This window comes from Lissotriton helveticus, assembly GCF_964261635.1.
Source record: "Lissotriton helveticus chromosome 1_1 unlocalized genomic scaffold, aLisHel1.1 SUPER_1_unloc_14, whole genome shotgun sequence".
Classification (NCBI taxonomy): domain Eukaryota; kingdom Metazoa; phylum Chordata; class Amphibia; order Caudata; family Salamandridae; genus Lissotriton; species Lissotriton helveticus.
Genome location: NW_027611653.1, coordinates 1,583,430 through 1,608,156, shown reverse-complemented (window position 1 = coordinate 1,608,156; position 24,727 = coordinate 1,583,430). Strand labels below are relative to the sequence as shown.

The window sequence follows — 24,727 nt, the reverse complement described above, 5'->3', positions numbered from 1 at the left end:
CACACCGCTAGCCCCTCCCCCGGATCGCCCCTCGGGATTCTGGTACTTGTAGTTCAATAGTGGATCACTTCGCTCCAGAAGCCACGGACCTGTGGACATTCCCATGCTAGATGAAAGAATCCAGCATGCTCCGTTCCACATCTGGGACAGCTGTCCCTCCTATCCATGGAGATGCGGTGCAGGGAGACCGGGGTCATGTACGTGCGGTGCATAAAATTAAAATGAATTAGCTTAAATATCGCATTGCACGAGACCTTCCTGGTCAGCATCCCGATGCGTGTACGCTGACCGGGTTCCAAAGTCATCTCCAGGTCCGATTCCCAGGCCGCCCAGGATGGCGCAACCGGTGGGGTAGAATCTCGTCTCATGGCCGCGTATAATAGGGAAATCAACCTCTTCCCTCTGCCACAGGAGAGGAGGATGTTAAGGGTGTGAGTCAATGGGGGCGCCTCTGAAACTGTGGCCAGGTCGTACGTGCTACGTCCTGAAGTCCTCTGTAGTGCAAGTATTGTCCCCTGCTCAGGCCAAAGGCCTCTGTGGCCTGTTCATAGGAAACGAAGGAGTCACCCGGGTAAAGATCCGCCAGGGTCTCACACCCACCATCTCGCCACTCCCGGAAGGACACATTAGCCTCCATCTGCAAAATCGGGGCCAAGATCCACACGGGGAGCTCCCTATGGAATGGAGCGCGTCTCAAGACTCGCTCAACAAACCTCTGCCAGACTCCCGCCACATGACGTACCACATAGGGCAGGTCTGCAGCCGCTCCCTTACCCTGCATCAGGGCTATCCTTAACGTCTGCTCGTCGGCCCTGCCCGCCAGTAGCTGTAGTTCCCAACTGTCCGTGTCCGCAAACCACCTAGCAGCAGGCAGGAGCTGGGCTGCGTAATAGTACAGATCAAACCTGGGGGCTTCAAGACCTCCCTCCTCCCAGCTGCGGACCACAGTGCGTAGGGCGACTCTGCTGCGTCCACCCGCCCAAAGTAGCGATGTCAGCAGCGAGTTAAGCGCGGAGAAGATTCGCTGGGGGAGCGGGCACATGGTATTTTGCAGAATATATAACATCCTAGGCAACATTACCATTTTAGCGATTGCCAACCGCCCCATAAGGGAAAGAGGAAGCGTGTTCCAGAAGGACACTGACCGACGCAGAGAGTTGATCACCCGGTCCGCATTGTGTGCCAACATGAGTTCATCCGACGACGCCACCTGAATACCGAGGTATCGAAACGTCTCCATCTCCCACCTCAACCCTAGGGCTGGGAAGCCCACAGTCGGATCGGCTGCACATCCTGCTAATGGAAAGATCAGAGACTTATCAGGGTTAATGCGTAGTCGAGAGGCCTTGCTAAACCTGGCCAACAGTCTCATCAAAGCAGGGACCGAATCGCCCGGAGAGGTCAAATAGAACAAGGCATCATCAGCACATAGGGAGACCACATTCACAGTGTCCCCTACCGTAATTCCCCATTGCACTAATTCGGTGCGAGCGGAGACCGCCAGTGGTTCTCTTGCCAGGGCAAAGAGGAGCGGCGACAAGGGGCACCCCTGACGGCTGCCCCTGCCCAAAGGCCACTCCTCCGAACGGGCCGAACCGAGCCTGACCCTGGCCTTGGGTGCTCCGTAAAGCACTCGGATCCAATTGCAGAATCCGGGCCCCAGTCCCGTCTTCCGGAGCACCTCCAAGAGATATCCCCAGCTGACCGTGTCAAAGGCCTTAACCAGGTCAATGGAGACCAACACGTGGGGTCTTCCCTCCCTCGCACCTCATGGAGGACATGGGTCAAGCGTCGGAGGTTCATTGCGGTATTGCGGCCAGGAATAAACCCACACTGGTCTGTGTGGACCAAGTGCGCCATATGCGGGGCTAGGCACGTAGCTAAGAGTCTGGTGAGGATCTTCACGTCAGTATTGATCAGAGTAATAGGTCTGAATGCCGCAGGATCGTGTCGATCCCCTCCCGTTTCAGGATCATACACACTTCTCCCTGATTCATAGTGGGCGGGAGAACACCAGTCTCCAGAGCCTCACTATAAACCTGTAGGAGGAGGGGGGCCAGGGCATCGCCAAACGCATGATAGAATTCAGGCGGGAATCCATCCCCACCCGGTGCTTTGGCCCGCGGCAATGCATTTAACGCCACAGTAATCTCCCGAGTCGTTAGCGCAGCATCTAGTTCCTCTGCCGTCTCATCCGAGAGGGCCAGGAGAGTCAATCCCTGAAAGTAAGGCCGATAGGAGGCCTCCGTAAGCAGAGGGTCAGCCGCATAAACTGTCTGTAGGTGGGATTTGAGGGTCACGAGAATATCGGATTCCGAGTGCACCACGTCCCCCGCCGGATTCCGCAGGGCAACTATCCTCTCTGGTGCGGACTCACGGCGAAGAATCCAGGCAAGTAGGCGACCCGACTTGTCCCCCTCACGGTGAAGACGTTGTCTATACTGACCCAGATTAAATCTATCAAGACGCGTAAGGATGTCATGCACGGACACATGGGCCGCCAGCTCGGCCTCCCGATCCACGTCATCCGGGTTAGGTAGAATTTGACATCGCCTGAGGTGTTCCTCCGCATCCTGCAGGTCGCGGAGCAATTGCTTCCGGACCCCATAGGTAAGGCCCATACAGGCGCCGCGTACCACCGCTTTCAGGGCCTCCCACTTAGTAGAGTAGGACAACTCACCGCTGTGCCAATTCAGGTCTATATAGTCCGTTACTGCTGTGGCCACATGATCCCTCCCAACCTGGTCCTGCAGAATGTCCGCCGGCATACGCCAGGTTCGGGGTCGTGTCGCCTGATCTATCCATTGCACCACGCATGTTAACGGGGCATGGTCCGAGAGGAAACGGGCCTGGTGGGTGACTGTCAACGAGAGAGACGCTGCGATATTGGCCGCAAGAATTCGGTCAAGCCTGCTATGGGTGTTATGTGTTGGGGTATAGCAAGTATAGAGCCTCTGTGTGGGATGGGCCGCTCGCCACACATCCACAGCTCCCAGATTCTGCATTACTTCTCTAAGGCGCGCCGACATACGCGGTTTGGTGCCAGCGCGAGGGGGATGCCGGTCCAAGTTCGGATCAAGCACGCAGTTAAAGTCCCCTAACCAGAGAAGGGGCGCATCGAGGTCCGGGATCACAAGATCCTGTAGGCGGGAAAAGAAACCAGGCTCATCTATATTTGGCGCATAAGAGTTGAGAATCAGAAAATCCCTACCATCCAATTTAACCTTCAGCATTAGAAATCTGCCCTCAACGTCTGCCTCAACATATTGAACTGCGCAGGGTACCCCTGGAGCCACCCAGATCAGGACCCCCCTAGCATAGGTGGAGAGGGAGGAATGGAATAGTTGGCCTCTCCATTTTCTGGACAATCGCTGGGCGCCCTCTTCGTCCAGGTGTGTCTCCTGAAGACGCGCAATGGAGACGCCATGTCTCCGGAGAAAGGAAAGGACCCGGTGCCTCTTGGTGCAAGTACCCAAGCCGCGCACATTCCAAGTTAGGAATTTAAGACCCATGTCTGAAGATTACGCCCCTTCGGGCCGTATTGTACAGTTATTGCGGTCCACCACCGCCAGGCCCATTGAGTACCAGGGACGAGCAATCCGGCACTCCTGATCAACAACATATAAACCTGTAGTACAGTACCCACAATGCCAATGATTGTACCCATTTCCATACCGTCCCTCCCCCCAAAAACTGACAACTTCAAAACCCCCACTAAACATTTCCCCCCCACCCACGAATAAGATGACAACAACAACCAATAATGCCACCCCATTCTCCCTCTGCCGGTGCCAGGACGTGCACAGCCACCCCATACAGCCACTCAACAACCCCCACTCACACCAATGCAATCCCACACATTCCCCCCCCCCCCTTCCAGCTCCCCACAGGACCCAGAACTATGAGCCAATTCCCCGGCTTGTCCCCCTAGAGCCAAGATCTCCCTATATGACACCCTGAATCTCCTTCCTCCATGCCTTCAGTTCCACAGGGTGCAAGTCCTCCGCTCCATCCAATCATCCAATACCCAATAGTGTGGGCCACCAGCATTTTCCACGGGTCAGATACCCGTCCGGAGGCCACCCCAGCAGCGATCAACATTTCAAATAATAAACAGTACCTCAGGCAGGAGCCAGCTCCGACAGGGGCTCAGTAAGACCTGTTTCTGGAACCACCAGGGCCGTCGAGTCTATACCTGGCACATCGTTCTGCAGTGTGTCTGGGACCAGAACATCCACCGGGGCGGACGCCCCAGAAGTCTCAGGACCATCCCCATCCAATGGAGAGCCTAGAAGTAGAGCTCCATCCTCTCCTACCAGGACTCGAGGTTCAACAGAGCCACCTGATCTGGACCTGCGACTCCTCCGCCCGCGCCTTCGTCTCTGGGGACGTGTCCCCCACGATTCTCGGGGTCCTCCGCGCTCACCCGGAGGAAGATCATCTCCTCTTATCTCCAGCCACTCCCAGACCTCCTCCGGAGATGCAAAGAAGTGTGCTCGGCCCTGTGAAAGCACCTTAAGTTTGGCCGGGTACAATAACATGTATTGAAGCTTCATCTCTCTGAGCTTTTGCTTGACTCCAAGGTAGGACTTCCGTTGCTCCTGAACTAATTGGGTGTAATCAGGATATACAGATATGCGACTGTTCTCTATGGTAAGGGACTCTGCCTCTCTCGCTGCCTTCAGGATACAATCCCGGTCTTTGTAGTTCAATATCTTTGCAATCAGCGCCCTGGGGGGCTCTCCGGGCCGCGGAGGGGGGACCAGGGCCCTATGCGCCCTTTCAACGACAAACACATTCGACAGTCCCCGCGGGCATAAGTGGTCACGTATCCAGGTCTCCAGAAATCGTTCAGCATTCCCCGCTTCCAGCCTTTCCGGAACACCTAGGACCCTGTTGTTACTCCGGCGTGCCCGACCCTCCGCGTCCTCAGCTCTCCGCTCCAGAGTTCGCGTCGTAGCCGTGAGTTGTGCCACCGTTTTATTTAACGTGGCCACTTTCCCTTGCAGTTGGGTAATGTTACCCTCGGCATCTGAGACCTTATCAGCTACCTTCCGGAGGTCAGTCCGCAATAAATTGACATCTACTGAGACAGTCTCAATTTGTCTCTCCAGTGCTGAATGAGAACCCTGTATGGCCTTTAATATCTCCGCTCGGGAAGGCTCCACCGGTCCATCTTCGCTCACCTCCTGACCCGCTTGCCGCGCAAGACGCTGCGACGGGAGTCGCGGGGTAGTATATTGTACAATGGTGTTGGGCTGAGTAGATCGCGACATCCTATCCTTGCGCGTGGACATCAGGCCGGAGTCCCTACAATCGTTCTAGGGGCCGAGTAAAGCGATCCCTCGACCTCTGTCTCTCTGGTACGCACTTCCAGGGCTGCTCGGAGACCACAGCGAGTCCCCGCACCAATGGCGCCGTTCAACCCCCAGCAGGTCAGGGTGTGCCAGTCTATAACACCGCAGGAGGTCGGTCAGGTGCACGAGGCACCCTATTTTCCACCAGAATCGCACCAGCGTCAAGACCAACTCCCTGTTACCACCTCCGTAGAGAGCACCCGGGGCGGGAGGATCCAGGCCCACAGTGAGGCAACAGCAGCAAGCAGCAGCACTCCCGCCGAGCCGTCAACAAGGCCCGGGCCCAGTAGACAAATTAGCAAGCCACGGGAGTCCGCCTCTCGCGGTACCGGATGAGTTTTCCCAGCTACTGCCCAGGTCCCCGGCAGTATATACGGTCCCCCAGTCTCGCCGCCTGTCTCAATTTGCCCAGGTAAGGTGGTAGGCCTTCATGAGGCCGCGAATCTCCAGAGAAGGGGTCCGTCCGGGGAATCGAAACTGGCGGCCCAATGGGGGAGGGGCGCAGGGTCCACCGTTCGCATCCCCCAGGGGCCCGCACTGTTCAGTCACCGCCGGGCATCAGCAAGCCCCCGGTGGACAGGAGGACATAGCCGCCGCCGCCGACGGGGTCTCACCGTGCAGCCGCAGATCTGGCCGAGGGACGTCCGCAAGATGGCGGCCTCCGCGTCTCCGCGCTCCAACACGGGTCAGGGGCCCTCCGCCAGTGACGCTCACAAGCCTGTCGGTACAGCGCCGCACTCACCAAGGCGGATCTCCAGGCACTAGCAAGACCATGCCTCAGGTGCGCCGCGGCTCGGTCCCAGTCCGCAATCCCCTTCCGGCGAGGCCTCAGTCCCCGGCCTCTCGTAGCTGGGAGCCGGCACACAGAGCCAATGCTGTCGTTTCTTGGGCGAGCCCCCGAGGTCCAACGCCCCGCTTGAAGCCCAGAGGCACGAGGGGAACCTCCGATGCTGTATTCTTGTTGAGGACAGCCCGGGCAGGATGTTATTGGCAGGATATCGGGTCCGTAGGACGGGAGCAGGCGGAGCTCACGTCCTGTCGGCCATGTTACTTGGCCACGCCCCCCCGGCTTTCTCTGTTTTTAAATTCTCAGTGAACCAAGGGGCAGGGGGCTGTGGTTGTTCACCTTCTTAATAGAGGGTGGGAGACAGGTATCAATGGCATGTAAAAGCCACTTTTGGACGCCACCCGAAAGAGTGACAGACATTTGTTTTGTGATAGGAGCATTGGAAGACAGAATCTTATTGAGAGCTTCAATGTCCAGTTTTCCCCAGTTCATAGTTGGTTTCCTGATGCTAGGTGCGGCTACAGGTGAGTTCACTGAGATCTCGAAACGCAAGCCGATCGCAAAGTGATCAGACCAACATAAGGGAAGAGCTGGTGGGCTTTGAATGTTGGATAAACTGGAGAAAATAGGGTGGCCGGCCACATGAATGGGACCGGAGTTGCAAAGTGCAATATTCAATGCTGCCAGATAAAAGTAGCGCTATTAGTACATGCAGAGTCATCCAAGCGTAAGTTAAGGTCACCCAAGAAGTAGAAGTTGGTGGCATATAAGAGAAAAGGGGATATTAGGTCATGAAAGGATGAAGCCCATGGACCGGATGACCCTGGTGGACGATAAACTAGTATGCCTGAGAAGGTGAACTTAGGGGTCAGGGCAAGCTTAAATAAAGCTGCCTCACAGCTCGTAAATGGCAGGTCTTCAAATTTGCACATGTAGGACTTTTTATAAATTATAGCAATGCCACCACCTGTCTTGGAGTTCCTGTCTTTCCTGACTATAGCATAGTTAAACAGTAAAGCTGCAGCTACATCAGGGCGGGAGCTCATGTGCAGCCATGTTTCAGTAAGAAACATTGCGTAAAATAAATAGTAACTTGTAAATCCAGTATTTGTAAAGTGCACAGCTACCTGGAGGCATCCCGGCGCTTGGGGCCATTGGGAAAATTAAGCGAGCTGCACGCGTCCAATCTGGGGCCATTGAGTAGGGGTTAGGCAGGACGCCTGCAGCGACTAGAGCGCTTCCCGGAGGGAGAGTGTAGCCGAACAAAATGGCCACCCGGGCAGGAACAGCTCCTCAAAGTACAAGTGCAGGAAAAAAAGGAGTATAACACCCTCAGTAAAGCAGAAAAATAATGCAACAGCAAGCAACAAAACTATAAGCATCCCTAAACCTAGAAAGGTAGAAAATGGTTTTGGCAGCCACCAAACATGACTTCCCCGTCTCCCTCCAGGAATTGTGGTAACAAATCTATAGCCCTTTCGCTCAGTCACTCGTGCTTTCTCTCAGAGAAATATATAAGGAATACACAGCGGACCTTGCAGGCAAATGAAAATAGAGCATTAGTACTTCTTAATACTTTTAAAGACAAAAACTTGGCTGCTTCTGATTTTATTGTATATACCATCTTTGTTTTTTTTATAGACTGTGCTGTATCTTTTTGACATCCCGATCTGCAGCAGGACTTCCCCGATTGAGCAGAGTAAGTCTTTCAAGCCCCACATCCAGAGCTGTAGGGGCAAATTAGCAGACTAGTTGTTTGGAACCTGACTATTTTATTTAGCGACTTATGTGTAGTCATCACAAACATTTCTTCTGCTTGGGGATTATAATTATCGTGGAGAAGATTTTTTAGATATGGAAGTAGCAAAACTATTATCAGACTTAAAGACTTGAGGACTGCAACAAAAGATTACGGACCCTACTCACTCGGCGGGCCATAATCTTGGACTTAATCTTCTCCACCTCTACTGCACTAACTTGTGAAGCCCATGCCTTTGACGTGGACTGACCACTCATCAATCTTCACCACCTCTACTGCACTGACTTGTGAAGCCCATGCCTTTGACGTGGACGGACCACTCATTACTCTTCACCTCCTCTACTGCACTGACTTGTGAAGCCCATGCCTTTGACGTGGACTGACCACTCATTAATCTTCGCCACCTCTACTGCACTAACTTGTGAACCCCATGCCTTTGACGTGGACTGACCACTCATTAATCTTCACCACCTCTACTGCACTGACTTGTGAAGCCCATGCCTTTGACGTGGACTGACCACTCATTACTCTTCACCACCTCTACTGCACTGACTTGTGAAGCCCATGCCTTTGACGTGGGCTGACCACTCATTAATCTTCACCACCTGTACTGCACTGACTTATGAAGCCAATGCCTTTGACGTGGACTGATCACTCATTAATCTTCACCTCCTCAACTGCACTGACTTGTGAAGCCCATGCCTTTGACGTGGACTGATCACTCATTAATCTTCACCTCCTCAACTGCACTGACTTGTGAAGCCCATGCCTTTGACGTGGACTGACCACTCATTACTCTCCACCACCTCTACTGCACTGACTTGTGAAACCCATGACTTTGACGTGGACTGACCACTCATTACTCTTCACCACCTCTACTGCACTGACTTGTGAAGCCCATGCCTTGACGTGGACTGACCACTCATCAATCTTCACCACCTCTACTGCACTGACTTGTGAAGCCCATGCCTTGACGTGGACTGACCACTCATCAAGCTTCACCTCCTCTACTGCACTGACTTGTGAAGCCCATGCCTTTGACGTGGACTGACCACTCATTAATCTTCGCCACCTCTACTGCACTAACTTGTGAACCCCATGCCTTTGACGTGGACTGACCACTCATTAATCTTCACCACCTCTACTGCACTGACTTGTGAAGCCCATGCCTTTGACGTGGACTGACCACTCATTACTCTTCACCACCTCTACTGCACTGACTTGTGAAGCCCATGCCTTTGACGTGGGCTGACCACTCATTAATCTTCACCACCTGTACTGCACTGACTTATGAAGCCAATGCCTTTGACGTGGACTGATCACTCATTAATCTTCACCTCCTCAACTGCACTGACTTGTGAAGCCCATGCCTTTGACGTGGACTGATCACTCATTAATCTTCACCTCCTCAACTGCACTGACTTGTGAAGCCCATGCCTTTGACGTGGACTGACCACTCATTACTCTCCACCACCTCTACTGCACTGACTTGTGAAGCCCATGCCTTGACGTGGACTGACCACTCATCAATCTTCACCACCTCTACTGCACTGACTTGTGAAGCCCATGCCTTGACGTGGACTGACCACTCATCAATCTTCACCACCTCTACTGCACTGACTTGTGAAGCCCATGCCTTGACGTGGACTGACCACTCATCAATCTTCACGACCTCTACTGCACTGACTTGTGAAGCCCATGCCTTTGACGTGGACTGATCACTCATTAATCTTCACCTCCTCAACTGCACTGACTTGTGAAGCCCATGCCTTTGACGTGGACTGACCACTCATTACTCTCCACCACCTCTACTGCACTGACTTGTGAAACCCATGACTTTGACGTGGACTGACCACTCATTACTCTTCACCACCTCTACTGCACTGACTTGTGAAGCCCATGCCTTGACGTGGACTGACCACTCATCAATCTTCACCACCTCTACTGCACTGACTTGTGAAGCCCATGCCTTGACGTGGACTGACCACTCATCAAGCTTCACCTCCTCTACCGCACTGACTTGTGAAGCCCATGCCTTTGACGTGGACTGACCACTCATTAATCTTCGCCACCTCTACTGCACTAACTTGTGAACCCCATGCCTTTGACGTGGACTGACCACTCATTAATCTTCACCACCTCTACTGCACTGACTTGTGAAGCCCATGCCTTTGACATGGACTGACCACTCATTACTCTTCACCACCTCTACTGCACTGACTTGTGAAGCCCATGCCTTTGACGTGGGCTGACCACTCATTAATCTTCACCACCTGTACTGCACTGACTTATGAAGCCAATGCCTTTGACATGGACTGATCACTCATTAATCTTCACCTCCTCAACTGCACTGACTTGTGAAGCCCATGCCTTTGACGTGGACTGACCACTCATTAGTCTCCACCACCTCTACTGCACTGACTTGTGAAGCCCATGCCTTGACGTGGACTGACCACTCATCAATCTTCACCACCTCTACTGCACTGACTTGTGAAGCCCATGCCTTGACGTGGACTGACCACTCATCAATCTTCACCACCTCTACTGCACTGACTTGTGAAGCCCATGCCTTTGACGTGGACTGACCACTCATCAATCTTCACCACCTCTACTGCACTGACTTGTGAAGCCCATGCCTTGACATGGACTGACCACTCATTACTCTTTTTTCAAATACCTAAAGCTGGGTTGCCTGAGAAACAAGACCTGAGCAAAAGAGTCTCTTGTCAATGGCCGCGCATTACTCCTATCGCTGAAAAATTGGATTTCTCTGTAACCTCAAAGGAACAAGACATAAAGCACGCCTTGGCGGACTAGTGTACGGCTTTAAATTCTGCCTTTGATAACATTGCTCCTTTTAAAACGCATTCTAATAATAAACACAGGACTCACGCCCTTTGGTATCCTACAGAGCTGAGCCCGGAAAAGTCACTATGTAAATATCTAGAGTGGCATTTAACTACCAACCCTTGCGACAGAGACCAGACACATTTATTGCGCTCTTTTTTTAGGTGCTAGATTGTTGGCTACTGTGAGGCATTTCACCAATTGTTTCTTAACGCTGATCCTATAACTAATGTCAATCGACTGGGAGATGCGTCTGGTTAACTGAATAAAGTCCAGAAGGTCTTGGGTCCTTTTTGTTAAAAGGTAAGGATGTTTTATGGGATACAGCCATGGATTGTGGTATGCAGGCTGCATTTTATGTACTGCCTTGGTATGCAGAGTATAAAGCTGACAATGCTAAAACTAATCCCCATCCTGGAATAAAAGAAGACACACCTAAAAATAGCTTATCCTAAAAACCCACCATCCAAAAACAAGATACCAACAAAAGGATAATCTTAGGAGCTTCAGGTGATGTCCCTAGTGTATGATTTACTGGTGTTTGTTTAGGTTTACAGGAGTCCAGAGGTTACATAGCAAACCTTGTCTATGCATGCCGTGTGTTTTTCATTCATTATTCTAGTATTTATGTAATCCACTCATCGCGTGCCAGAAGGGAGATGTATTTGGCTACAGTTGTTTATATAGCTCCAGACTAGATCTGGTCTGTGTCTCCTGCTCCACAGCTTGTACCCGCAAAAGTGCATCAATGTCTCCTTCCCTTGGAAGCAAATCCACCTGTATTCCAGTTTAAGCATATTTATTCTCAGAGAATCAGTTTCAAAATCCAATGTTCCTCAAGTAAATTCAAATTCAGTCTGCCCAATTCATTTTGGGGGTTCTCCCTTCATCAGGGGGTGCTCGTGAGGAATCTATGTTGTATGTTGTATGCGGAAAATAGTGACATAAGAATTAACCTGCAATGCAATCTAATCCTACAGATACATACATTATTAGTTTACTACATGTCGTGGTAGAGCCTAACCGCATGTCTGCGTTTGTGTTATACCAGGGTCTTCACCTTTTCGATAGTGAGAGCTACTTCTGATCTACTGCCTTTATCACGTGGCTTAGCTAAGGGTAGATAAATGCCAAGCAACTTAATTGCGCCCCTAGAGCGCCCAGTCCTGCTGCACTGAGCACATAGCATTTGTAGCACTGGGTTAGGAAAGGTTTACCTGTAGGGCCCCTAAGCCTTTGTAGCACTGTTAGGTTTACCTGCGGGACCCCAGGCATTTATAGTACTGGTAGGAACGGTGTATCTGCGGGGTCCCCAGGGACCTGTTTTGTTCATTTTATTCTTATTAACGAATCACATCTGAGAGGTGAGTGTTTCACTGAGGGTTGTGGCCTCTTTGTCATGCAATACATGGGATGGCATTGTTCTCTCTGAGTGAGTGTGAAGACAGAAGACTTCTATTATCTGGTGAGTTGCCCTCCTGTTCATTGGCTCCTGTCCACATCCTGGCCCTGGTTTAACAATTCAAGATTAATGTTCAGTAGTGGCAGTCACAGTATAAGGACTATGAGCAAGACCTGCTGTAGAGTTTTCGCTGTCCTAGGAAATATACCTGCGATGATTGCAGTGTCCGATTTATTAAAAATTGCACACAGAGTACCCCTTAGAGGGGTCCCCTAAAATCTACCAATCCTTATTGTGGTCACCGACTGGCCTGAGCCAGCCTGCTACCACCAGAGTGTGTTCTGTCCTCATGGGGAGAGTGCCTGTGCACTTCGAGGTCGATAACGATGCCTTTCCTGGGTGGAGGTGCTCACTCCACCCCTGGTCAGGAAGAGCCATCTGTGGCAAGGAATTTCAAAGGGCTTGCCGCCTTTGTAATGTGGCCCCAGCCTCTCCTGTTAGAGGGAGCAAGCGATCTTCCTGTCCTCACCCCCTTTTAGGCGCAAGGACAGGTGGAAACCTTAGATACAACAGGAGGTGTGCCCCCGCCCCCTCTGTTAACTCCATCCCTCAGGTGCTGGAGGCGAGGTGAAGTACACTTTGCAGTGCCCACCGTCTTGAAGATGATGGGACTTATCCAATCAGGGCTAGGACTGTGTCCCCTTCCCGTAGGAGGTGGGCATGATAGAGGGTGTAGACACCCCAGGAAAGGGGCCCATTAGACTCTACCTGTCACTCCCTTGTAACACCCTTAAATCAAGATTTTAGGTGGCATCCCCAGACCCTGAATTTCAGTTCTTGGCGACCTAAGGGCACTGCAGCCTTCTCTGCTGGTGAGGAACTGTGGAGAACTATTGTCTTGGTCCCAGTCCTACTGGCCTGTCTGCATCCCTGGATGATCCAGAACCAAAAGGCAAGTCGTCTTGCAGCCCAGCGACCTCCATAACCGTGGGAGGACTACCTGCCTTCTAGACGCTCATCCTTGGGGGCCATAGCACAGGCATTGACACCGGATTGTGAGCGAGACCAATGTGCCCCCCACGTCGCTGTCCCGGGTTGCCCTATTGACCCCCCTTCGCTGCTCGAATTAGGGCAAAATATAGACAGGTTGGAGCATTCGGCCACGCTTCCTCCTAGTGGCACTGAGGAGGAGGACGGCTCAACTGCACCACCTTTACCTGTAACACCTATGCCCCCAAATAATGGTGCAACTCAGTCACCATTACCAATACCGCCAGTCCCTACCATAGTAAATCTAGATGGGGCGCCATCGATGCACAATCCAAGTAAGCAAAAGAAAAGGGACAAAAGTAAAAAGGCAGCCAATTCTAATAAGAAGAGGCAGGTGAGACAGGCTGCGTTCTATAAACAAACAAAAAAGCCTTCTGGCCAGGGCAGGAATAATGCAATGGGGCTGGTCCCAGAGGATAAGGCTGAGGTGGATGGGGATGCTGTAGCCTTACCAATGGGTTTAAATAACTGCACGCCCCCTAGTAATAGTACTGATAATGTCCCCACGGTTATCGTCCCCATGACTATTGATTCCATTCTGGAGAGGGTAAATAGTCTCTTGATGCCCTTGTTGACTCAGGTTAAGGGCCTGGGGGCTAGAATAGACAAACTGGAGCAATCAACCCTAGATGGTTTTTACTCACTTAAAACTACCTTCAAACACCTAAAAAGAGTGGGTAACAGCCAGGATATAGGCCTAGAGGGGAGTGCGGCCCAGGTAGCTCTTCTAGCTTCCTCGTCACCACAGGTAGACTCTAATTCCCCCATCAGGTCAAATAAGACTGAACCTAGCAGAGTGCGAGCCCAAGTCCCTAAAATTCCTACCCCACCTGTAGCGGGGCCTCATCCTAAGGGAATGACAACGCCCACAGGGGTTGCGAAATCTACATCCAAGCAAACTTCACAAAAGCAGCCCTTGGCAAGTAAAGGTAAACCTAAAGATAGTCAAACACTTGGCAAACAAGACAAAACTAAGGGATCAGTGTCAGGAATGGTTGCCAAAACTGCCCCTTTAACTACAACCCCAGCTGTTACCACAGTGGTCCGTCCTAACTTACGACGGCAGATCCCCCCCATAAACCTCCCACCAGATTGCCAACCTTTTGTTGCAGTACTGGTAAATGTTCCCCCACTGAAGGAAGGACAGTTGGAAAACCACCAGTCACTAAAAAATAAGTGCATCCACTGGCTAAAGTCAAACAAGCCTATTTCGACTGGTGTGGATGGGCTTATCTTAAGTGTCCGCAGAGTAGGGTGGATAGGGCAAGGAAAAAAAACACAGGAGGGGGACTGTGTAATAATAAACTTCCAAGATCCCAGAGTAGTGAGCTCCATCTGTGGCCCTATAAAAAGCATGGATTCACAAGGGGTTAAAGTAGTGGACTTAACCTTTTTCTACCCCAGGCAAATTGCCACGCCGCCTTGGGAGGGTCCTAGTACTTTTGGCTTTTGCCAAAATTGGGACCCACAAAGGGCTGGGGGTCCTGGTGCCAACGGGTTGAACCCGCAGGGCCCAGGAACCTGTTGACTGCAGGAGGGCGACACGAGGGAAACTGCAGATACAGATATAGTATCAGTTAATAGAATAGGCCCTAGAGTAGGGTCACTACCACGAACAGCTTCTCCCTCATCAGTAAGCGATAGTGGGTCGGTAGTCTCTCTGCCGACTCCTCTTGATTGTAATTTGTATGTTCCTTCAGTGAGGTCTCCGGCCAGTAGTGTTCTTGCGACCGGCGACACACCAGCTGTGACGGACCAGGTCTTTAAGGTTCTCAGCTGGAATATCGCAGGGATCGCAAGAAAGTTGGCCCTTCCAGATTGGAATGCCTTGGTGGATGAGCATTCCTTATGCATCTTTCAAGAGACCTGGAGTTTGGAGCCGGTACATAGGGTGGGATTCTCTTCCCACTCTGTGCCTGCCCTATCCTCTGAATCAGGGAGAGGACGCCCTTCGGGTGGCCTGCTCATATGGGTAGCAGCTTCACTAGACTGCAGAATAGAGGAGCCACAGACAGGCTCCCCGGACATTCAAAATATTATTTTAAGAGACCCTAGGGGACGAATTATACTGAATGTTTACAATGTGTACGCTAGAGGAACTAAGGGCGGGAGGAAGTCCTCTGTATTATCTCTCCTGGGGTCCCTTTTGAACATTACCCCACACAAGTCATGCATCCTGGTCGCGGGAGACATGAACTGCACGTTCGAGCCCTTGGGCTCGGATGTTGCCCTAGACCAGGACGAGGAGGATGCTAGGCTAGGGATCCCAGTTTTAGAGATTCCACCCATCAGGAGATGGACAGAAGTGGCGCTACAACTATACTCCCTGACCCTTGAATCAAATCTAAGAGCAGTGAACGGAAGGACAACTTCAGATAGGGTGGGGGCTCATACATATAATAGACCAGGACACACCTCTAGAATAGACTATATCTTACTAGAGGTGTGTCTCTGGAGCCAAGCGAGGGATATGGTGGTGGTCCCAACGATTGATAGTGACCACAACCCACTTTCCTTAACCATGGTCCAGTGGTGGTGCTCTCCTAAAAAGGGTCCCCTTAATCCCGCAGTAGCTCCCCCTGACGAGTCTGTGGTCTCCCTCTGTGGTAGGCGCCTAAAATGGGCTAAACTGGTCCTCTCTGAGGAAAGAGTTGGAGAAATCTTAACCCTTTTAAATCAAGCTGAGTCAAATCTGGGGTCTCTCCCGACAGGGGTGGGTATGGCTAGTGGGGTCTTTGTCTCTTTAGTAGAGGCTTTGACCAATGTCTTTACTATCCCCTCTTGTAAGCTAGGAAAAAAACGAGGAAAAAAGCAGGGTAATGGTTGGTACACGCAAACATGTAGGGTACACAAAACAATGCTCGTAGAGGCAGTGAAACATAAATCCCACAGTGCTATACTGGAAGCAAGGAAGGCTTACAATAGATCCCTTAAAAGTGCTAGGACGGAGTGGGAAGAGAAATTTTGGGAGGACCTACTCCTTGCTAGCAAAAGTAAAGACTCAAGGGGCTTTTGGAACCTTGTAGGCTCCCGGAACAGGCCCGAGGAAACTATGAGACCCTGTAGTATTCCCCCTCAAAGCTGGGTAAATCATTTTGGGGCTTTATATCGTCCGGCGGATGGGGAACTAAGTGACAGGGCGACCTTCCCAGTGGTATCTGGACCCCATACCTATAACCTCTTTACACCTTTAGAGATTGAAAAGGTGATAGGGTGGGTAGCCCCCCTGAAGGCAGCAGGCCCAGATGGTCTACCGGGGGATCTTATGCGGGCAAATCCAGTGGTATGGGGAAGGGTTATTGCAGCACTCCTCAATGACATTATGATGGGAGGGCCAGTGCCCGATTCCTAGAAGGGGGCGGTGGTGGTCCCGATTTATAAAAAAGGATGCAGAGAAATCCCGGGAAACTACCGCCCCATAAGCCTTATAGACTCCACCCAAAAGATAGCAGGAAAAGCCATACTTGGGAGGATCCTTCATTGGGTGGAGGAAAATAAAATACTATCAGACTTCCAGGCAGGCTTTCGGGCAGGAATGGGGACGATTGAGCAGGCGTTTAGGTTGGCACTCCTTGGGTGGAAGGTGGTGGAGCTAGGCAAGGGCAGCCTATACCTGGCCTTTATAGACCTGAGGACTGCCTTTGACCTAGTTCCCCGGGAGGAGTTATGGAGGGTGCTACATGGGCTGGGATTGCCTCCTTACATCCTGTCCCTTCTCATAAGCCTTCATGCTCATACCTTTGCTCAGGTCCGCTGGGGAAGAAATGGAGAGCTAACAGAGAAAATCCCAGTGTCTAGGGGTGTGAGACAGGGATGCGTTTTGGCCCCCACCCTTTTCTCACTATATGTGAATGGGGTGGTGGAATATCTCCAGCAAGAACCAGCCGACGCCCCCTGTCTCGGATGAGTGAGGATCCCCACCCTGCTCTTTGCGGATGACACGCTCCGGATATCAAAGACTCCGCAAGGCCTGCAGAAACTGCTAACTCGTTTCCAGGACTTCTGCGGTGCAAAAGGCTTAGCAGTCAACGTGGACAAAACTAAGTTTCTAGTCCTAAATCCCCCAAGGAAACTGGGCCGCCCCCCCACTCTCAATTCTGTCGCCCTGGAGAAAGTATCCGAATTTGACTATCTTGGAATTCGGATCACGGACAGCATGAACTGGACGCCCCACATGGCTAAGATGGTATTGAACCATAAGAGAGTAGGAGGTGCCCTCCTGAGGGAATTCCGGGCATCACCAAGGAGGTCGCTTGCCCAAGTAATCGACATCTACAAGGCCAAGGTAGTAACATCAGCTTTGTATGGGGCCGAACTGTGGGGGCATTGCTGTCTGGACTCCTTGGCATCAGCAGAGAGTAAGCTCCTGAAATCCTTAATCGCCATCCCACCAAGCACTCCAACAGTGCCTGTGCTGCTGGACACAGGATGTAAGAACATAAAAGACCAAGCCCGCCTTCGCCCACTCCTCTTATGGGCACGCATCTGGAGGGGCGAAGAATTAAAATCGTATGCTGAAGGGTTGGCTGAGATAATGAGCTTGGGCGGCTGGGCAAAAATCAAGTGGCTGAGAGACACCAAAAAACTTTTGGAGGAACTGGGACTGGGGAATTGTTGGTTATCTAGATCGGCTCCACCAAAAGAGGTCCTGAAAAGATTATACTAGAATTGGGTTAAGGACCAGCTAGTTACAAACTCTGGACATTGTAAATCCACAGTTGCCTTTTTAACAGAAAAAGATACAGTGGTTTACGAGCCCTATCTGGACCTAATTACCCTTCCATTTGATCGAGCATTGTATTTTAAATTTAGAGTGGGCTCCCTCCCAGTCGGTGCACTGGTGTCTAAGTGGAAATCATGTGTTCACACGTCTCCTTTTTGTGCATGCTGTCCCACCAGGATAGAATCCATTACGCATATCCTGTTCGAGTGTCCCGACTATGCTAAATCTAGGAGTTTTTGTCTTAAACCCCTTTGTCGCAATATGGGCACGAGTAGTTATCTAGTAGCCCTGCGCATTCTAATGACGGACACTTCCCCCCCCCCATTGTTTGTGGTGTAGCCAAATTTTTAAAGCAGTCTTGGCTGATCCGATGCAAGAGATTGTCAATTGTGGTTTAATTCATTTTTAGCTAATTTATCTTGACATCATATGTCTTTTTATCCTTTTTAAGGAACATTCAAATACTGTTTTTTAAAAATAATGTCTTCTCTAGTTTTGTTACTGTATTTTGTGTACGCTTATAAGATATCTTGCATATCGAATAAAAGCTTCTTGACTGACTGACTGATAAAAGTACGCCTTAATTTCATTGCCCTTGATTCATACTCTGGACTATAGTTGAGGGATATGTCTAGGCATAGTACTCGCAATACACAATAGATTTGCGTGCGGCAGAGGCCAAACTCAAAAGTCAGAATACCAGATACAAGTAGGTGGTAACTCAGGGCAGGGGAAAATGCCTGTTGTCCATGGAGGGGAAATTCCCGTCCCAGAAATCTAGATTAAAAGTTAATTAATAGTATCCTTTTTTAAATATCTGTTTGGTGCCAGTGCATATGACTTTAATTTCTGCCTTTGGGATTCAATGTTACAAGTACATAGGGTGCATGTATCCTTTGTGAGCTTAATAAAATGTTGAAAATTCTATAAATCCTCACTCCTACATCCAAGTACTCTCAGGCTACCATTCTACACTCTGCTCTGTCTGAAAAACAGCTCAACATTTTCAAAATTCTGCAACTCTGCATTGATATGGCTTGTAAATTATATTTTTGGAAATTTTCATGTATTAACTATTTAATTTTAATACTATAGGTGATTGAAATTACTGACGAAGAAAGCAAGATTTAGCACCAGGCAACTGAAGTCAGTGCCATAAGAAGGATTATTTTGAAAAACTGAAGGTCATCCTGCCTTCTACGTTTAAACAATTTCCAAAATCTAGATGTGGCAAGGAAGTGGGAGCTGAGTAAAGTACTATACTGTAAGTGAAGTCTCTAATTTAGCATTTCATCAATCCAGAGCAAAGCCATATCTGAGCACAGAATAACGTTCATCTAAAACATCATGTAATTCCAGAGAGGAAGCACACACTGCATAAAAGAAAGTTATAACAAAAGGTTTCTTCTGAAGACCATCAAAGAAAAGACGCTGAAAGAAGACTCCGAAGCTGACACGTTAACAACCGAAATATTGGAAAATCACCTTTGTTCAACACCGTTTTTAACCAGTTACGCAAGTTTGAGACTATCTGCCTCTGGGTAGAAAACCACAACCCATTCTGCTCACTCTTGCGAAAACCTTAAAAATTCACCACTTTATTGTGTTCATAACAATCTAAGATTGTTTCCTTTTTATTGTGTACTGTTCTGTAATTCTATGTAAATCGCCTCCACATTATCTGCTGTGCGTGAGTGATATGTAAAACTGTTAAAGATAAAAATGGATTAAATGAGCACAGTTGCGCTATAGGTAATGTAAATACATCCTCGTCTTCAGAACTACAAATCTTAACCTTACACCAAACAAAGAAAGGGTAAAAGGAACTGATGTTCTGCGACTGGTGATCCACAATAGTACTGTGCACGTTCTAACACCCTCAGTTACTGCCATGACGTCAGTACAAAAAGGTACTTATCAGCTTAATTATTAAATATCAGACTAACACCTTATCACTGCATTATTAAGAACCTATACAAATAAATTTGAGAAAGTCTTCAGTCACAAAATAAGTTGCTGCCGGATAGGCTATAACCTAAAGACTATTATCTGCTAGAAACATTTCGACAGGTGTTATAGGGCTGCTTCCAGACATAGTTTGCTCAATTGAAGTGTTAAGAAGAATACACACAATTTCTTTTAGAGATAAATGCTGAACATTATCTAAACAAGCCTGACTCTAAAATCGGGTTCCCTCTTACCGTGGCATATAAGCACGAGAAAACTAAACGTAGAGATATTAACTCTAGGTATACACCTTATAAAAACACGACCTGTGAGAACAAATTCAGTGTTCAAAACCACTTCAAAGAAAGCAAAATAACCTAATTTGGGGGGAAAAGTTACATGTGCCAAAATAGACACAGCCATAAATCTTATCTCACAGAATTTGACATAATGCACACTGGGGGAATTCACTCTCAGTGCAAAGTATGCCAAAAAAGTTTCAAGCGTAAATCTTATCTCACTGAGCATATGAGAATCCACACTGGGGAAAACCACTCTCCGTGCAAAGTATGCCAAAAAAGTTTCAGGCGTAAATCTTATCTCACTGAGCATATGAGAATCCACACTGGGGAAAAACCTTATCAGTGCTCTGAATGCCAGAAAAGGTTTAGTGTCAAAGCGACTCTATATGAACATGCTTTAACCCACTCTGCGGAAAAACCTTACCAGTGCGATGAATGCCAAAAAAGTTTCTGCCGTAAATCTCATCTCACTGAACATATGCGAATCCACTCTGAGGAAAACCCTTATCAGTGCTCTGAATGTCAGGAAAGTTTTTTGTAACAAACCAAGCCTATTTCGACATGCATTAACCCACTCTGTGGAAAAACCTCATCAGTGCCCTGAATGCCAGAAATCTTTCAGTGACCAAAGGAGTCTCACTCTGCATATAAGAACCCACATTGGGGAAAAATCTTTTCAGTGCTCTGAATGCCAGAAATGTTTCAGTGTCCAAAGCAGTCTCACTCGGCATATAAGAACCCACACTGGGTATAAACCTTTTCAGTGCTCTGAATGCCAGAAATGTTTCAGTTACAAAAGCACACTCACTGAACATACAAGAATCCACACTGGGGAAAACCCTTATCAGTGTTCTGAATGCCCAAAACATTTCAAACTTAAATCACTTCTAACTGCACATTTGAGATTCCACACTGGGGAAAAACCTTATCAGTGCTCTGAATGCCCAAAACATTTCAACCGTAAATCTATTCTAACTGCACATTTGAGATTCCACACTGGGGAAAAACCTTATCAGTGCACTGAATGCCAGAAAAGGTTTAGTTTCAAAGCGACTCTATATCAACATGCATTTACCCACTCTGTGGAAAAACCTTACCAGTGCTCTGAATGCCAGAAATGTTTCAGTACAAAAAGTAGTCTCACACGGCACATAAGAATCCACACGGGGGGAAACCGTTATCAGTGCTCTGAATGCCAGAAATGTTTCAGTGAAAAACGCTCTCTCACGGTGCATATAAGAATCCACACAGGGGAAAAACCGTATCAGTGCTCTGAATGCCCAAAAGATTTCAGACTTAAATCACTTCTAACTGCACATGTGAGATTCCACACTGGGGAAAAACCTTATCAGTGCTCTGAATGCCAGAAATGTTTCAGTGACAAAATAAGACTCACTCAACATACAAGAATCCACACTGGGGAAAAACCTTATCAGTGCTCTGAATGCCAGAAATGTTTCAGTGTAAAAAGCAGTCTCACTATGCATATAAAAATCCACACTGGAGAAAAGCCTTATCAGTGCTCCGAATGCCTAAAATGTTTCAGCCAAAAATCTCATCTCACTGAACATGTGAGAAACCACACAAGAGGAAAAAATGTATCAGTGCTCTAAATGTCAGGAAAGATTCAGAGGTAGAGATGGTTACTAGCGCCATAAGAAAACACACCATCAAAATAATCAGTTCTCCGAATGCCAGAAAAGCATACATTTTAAACTCAATCTCACTCTACATGAGCAGGCGCACACAGGGAAAAAACATTACCAATTTCTGTGAATGCCAGAAATTCCTATTTGATAGGCACAGCCTCACTAACCATAAGCGATTCTGCATACTGATGAAAAACCTTATGAGTGCTCTTAATGACAAAAAAGCTGCAGCAAAAAACGCTATTTCACCATGAGAAACTCCACACTGGAGAAAATCCTTATGCCATAAAAGGTTGAATCTGAAAGACAGTGTTATGCTTCATGAGAGATCTCACTCTGGGGAAAAACCGTATGAGTGCTCGAAATGCAAGCAATGTTTTGGGTACAAATTACTTCTCACTTGACATGAGCGAACTCACACGGGGGAAAAAAGCCTTATGTGTGTTCTGAATGTCAGATAAGGTTTAGTCTCGAATACAATGTCATTTCACATGAGAGAATTCACACTGGACTAAAGCCATATACAGGAGGGGAAAGCCAGAAACGTTGTACTCAGAAAGGAGATATCACTAAACATGAGAAGTGCATCCACACCAGGTGAAAAGTAAGGCGTATCTTGAGTTGCAGAAAAGCTTCTAACAACCAGACTTTACATGAGAGAGCACATATTGTAGTTGCAATAGGATTCATCAAGTAACTCTTGCAGGATAACTTAGGCTGCCCGCATGCAACCTCCAAAGAAATTTCAGGCCTGGAAATATTTTTAATTGCAACAGAATCCACAATTTGAATATCTGAAAGTTACAAAACTCTCAAGGTCTTTACTTTACACAGAGAAGTGTTAGTGCTTTCAAAAATCAACTAATTGCCCAAAAAATCACAATAATAATGTCTTAAATTTTACTCCACCCAAAAGGTTTCTACTCACCCTTGTTTCTTAACATATGACTGATATCTATTTTTTCATGGTAAGATTAAGCCTATGCGGAGTTCCTCAGTGAGAAACTCCGCAAAGTGACAAAAAAACTCTGGCGGTCTACGCGGAGTTCCGCAAGCAGCAGAGTGCATAAGGGTCATGCAGTTTGTGGTGATTTCATCCCATGTCGGAGGATCATTTGGCCCTTCTCTTCCAGGAAGTTGTGGATCTCTTTGTCAAAGGCGTCCCTGTGCCAGAAGTAGGTCGGGGTTGCTACTCCCACTACTTCTTGGTACCCAAGAAGGACAAAGGCCTGCATCCTAGCTTAGTCCTCAGGGACATCAACCGCTTCCTCCTAAAGAAGAAGTTCAAGATGTTAACCTTGGCTCAGGTCTTGTCTGCCTTCGACCCTGGAGATTTGATGGTAGCGTTGGACTTGCAGGACACTTACTTTCACATCCCCGTCTTGCCTGCCCACCGGCATTACCTACGGTTCACGGTAGGCCACAAGCATTTTCAGTTTACCACACTCCCCTTTGACATTACCACCCCCCCACCCCCCCTCCCCCGGGTGTTCACGAAAGTGATGGTGCTGGTCGCAGCTCATCTGCGCAGATCAGGGGTTCCAGTCTTCCCCTCTCGACGACTGGCTGTTTAAGGTGAGCTCGCCAAGGCTGTCGTCTCCCACCTCCAGACTACGACGGACTGCCTGCATTTGCTGGGGTTCTCAGTTAACGTGCTGAAGTCGCACCTGATTCCATCCGATAAGCTCCTTATCATCCGAGAGGTTCTGGACACAGCTCAGTTTTGGGTCTATCCTCCCTAGCAGCAAGTCCAGTATATTGGGGCTATGATACCGATGTTTCAGCCTCCATCCCGGTGTTCGGTGAGAATGACCCTGAGGCTGCTGGGCCTCATGGCCTCCTGCATCCTGCTGGTGCATCATGCCAGATGGCATATACGTGCTCTGCAGTGGGACCAGAAGTTCCAGTGGGTGCAGCACCAGGGGAATCTTTCCAATGACGTTCAGATCTCGGAGGGGACTGCAAGTCAGTTGCAATGGTGGTTCAGGAACCAGGATTGGGTCAACAGCAGATCCCTCTCCTTCCCCAACCTGAGTTCACAGTAGTGACGGATGCGTCACTCCTGGGTTGGGGCAGCCATATGGGAATGGTGGAGATCAAAGACCTCTGGTCTCTGGCGGAGTCCAGGCAACACATCAACCCTCTGGTGCTTTGGACGATTCGTCTTGCACTGAAGCCATTCCTTCCTTCTGTCAAAGGAAGAGTGGTGCAGGTGTTCACGGACAACACCACCGCCATGTGGTACTGCAACAAACAGGGCAGGGTGGGGTCGTGGACCGTATGTCAAGAGGCTCTTCACCTTTGGACATGGCTGGAACATCAGGGCATATCTCTGGTAGTTCAACACTTAACAGGTTCACTGAACGCAAGGACGGACAAACTCAGCCGCCAGTGCATGATGGATCACAAATGGCTTCTTCACTCGAAGGTCGTGCTAGGTCTCTTTCAGCAGTGGGGAGAGCCTTGGTTAGATCTATTCGCCACCGAAGAGAACGCTCAATGTCAGCAGGTCTGCGTGTTAGAGTTTCCAAGGCGGCTTTCGCTCGGCAACCCTTTTCGTTGCGAGTGGAGTTGAGGCCTGCTGTACCACTTCTGCCAAGATTGCTGAAGTAGATCAAACGCGATCAGTCCCAAGTCTGGTACCCCGAGCTCTTGAGCATGGCCAACGATCCTATTGTTAACAGATTTTTGAAGTGCATTACTCTTCTATTTCCTCCTTCTCCTTTCGTAATGCCCTAGTGGGAGTTGACCTCACTTATCTTATGTGTGCTCCCTTTGAGCGCCTACATAATTGTCCTCTTCGCCTCCTTTGAAGACTAGTTTTTTGCTTACCATCACCTCTGCTTGCAGGATGAGTGAGCTTCAGGCTTATCTTCCAGACCTCCCTTTCTTGTTGTCCATCCG

General features: G+C 49.1%; 1 protein-coding gene and 1 long non-coding RNA gene across 2 annotated transcripts in view; one reads left to right on the top strand and one right to left on the bottom strand.

The window, feature by feature from the left end:
- LOC144805556 (uncharacterized) overlaps positions 1-19,472 on the top strand; it is a 54,426-nt gene extending 34,954 nt beyond the window's left edge. The window contains exons 4-5 of the long non-coding RNA XR_013605542.1: positions 19,021-19,189; positions 19,285-19,472. This is a non-coding gene — a long non-coding RNA (uncharacterized LOC144805556). The remainder of the gene's footprint in view (positions 1-19,020; positions 19,190-19,284) is intronic.
- Positions 1-24,727, bottom strand: part of LOC144805533 (uncharacterized) — a 297,575-nt gene that overhangs the window by 95,663 nt on the left and 177,185 nt on the right. The gene's annotated exons all lie outside the window — the stretch shown is intronic.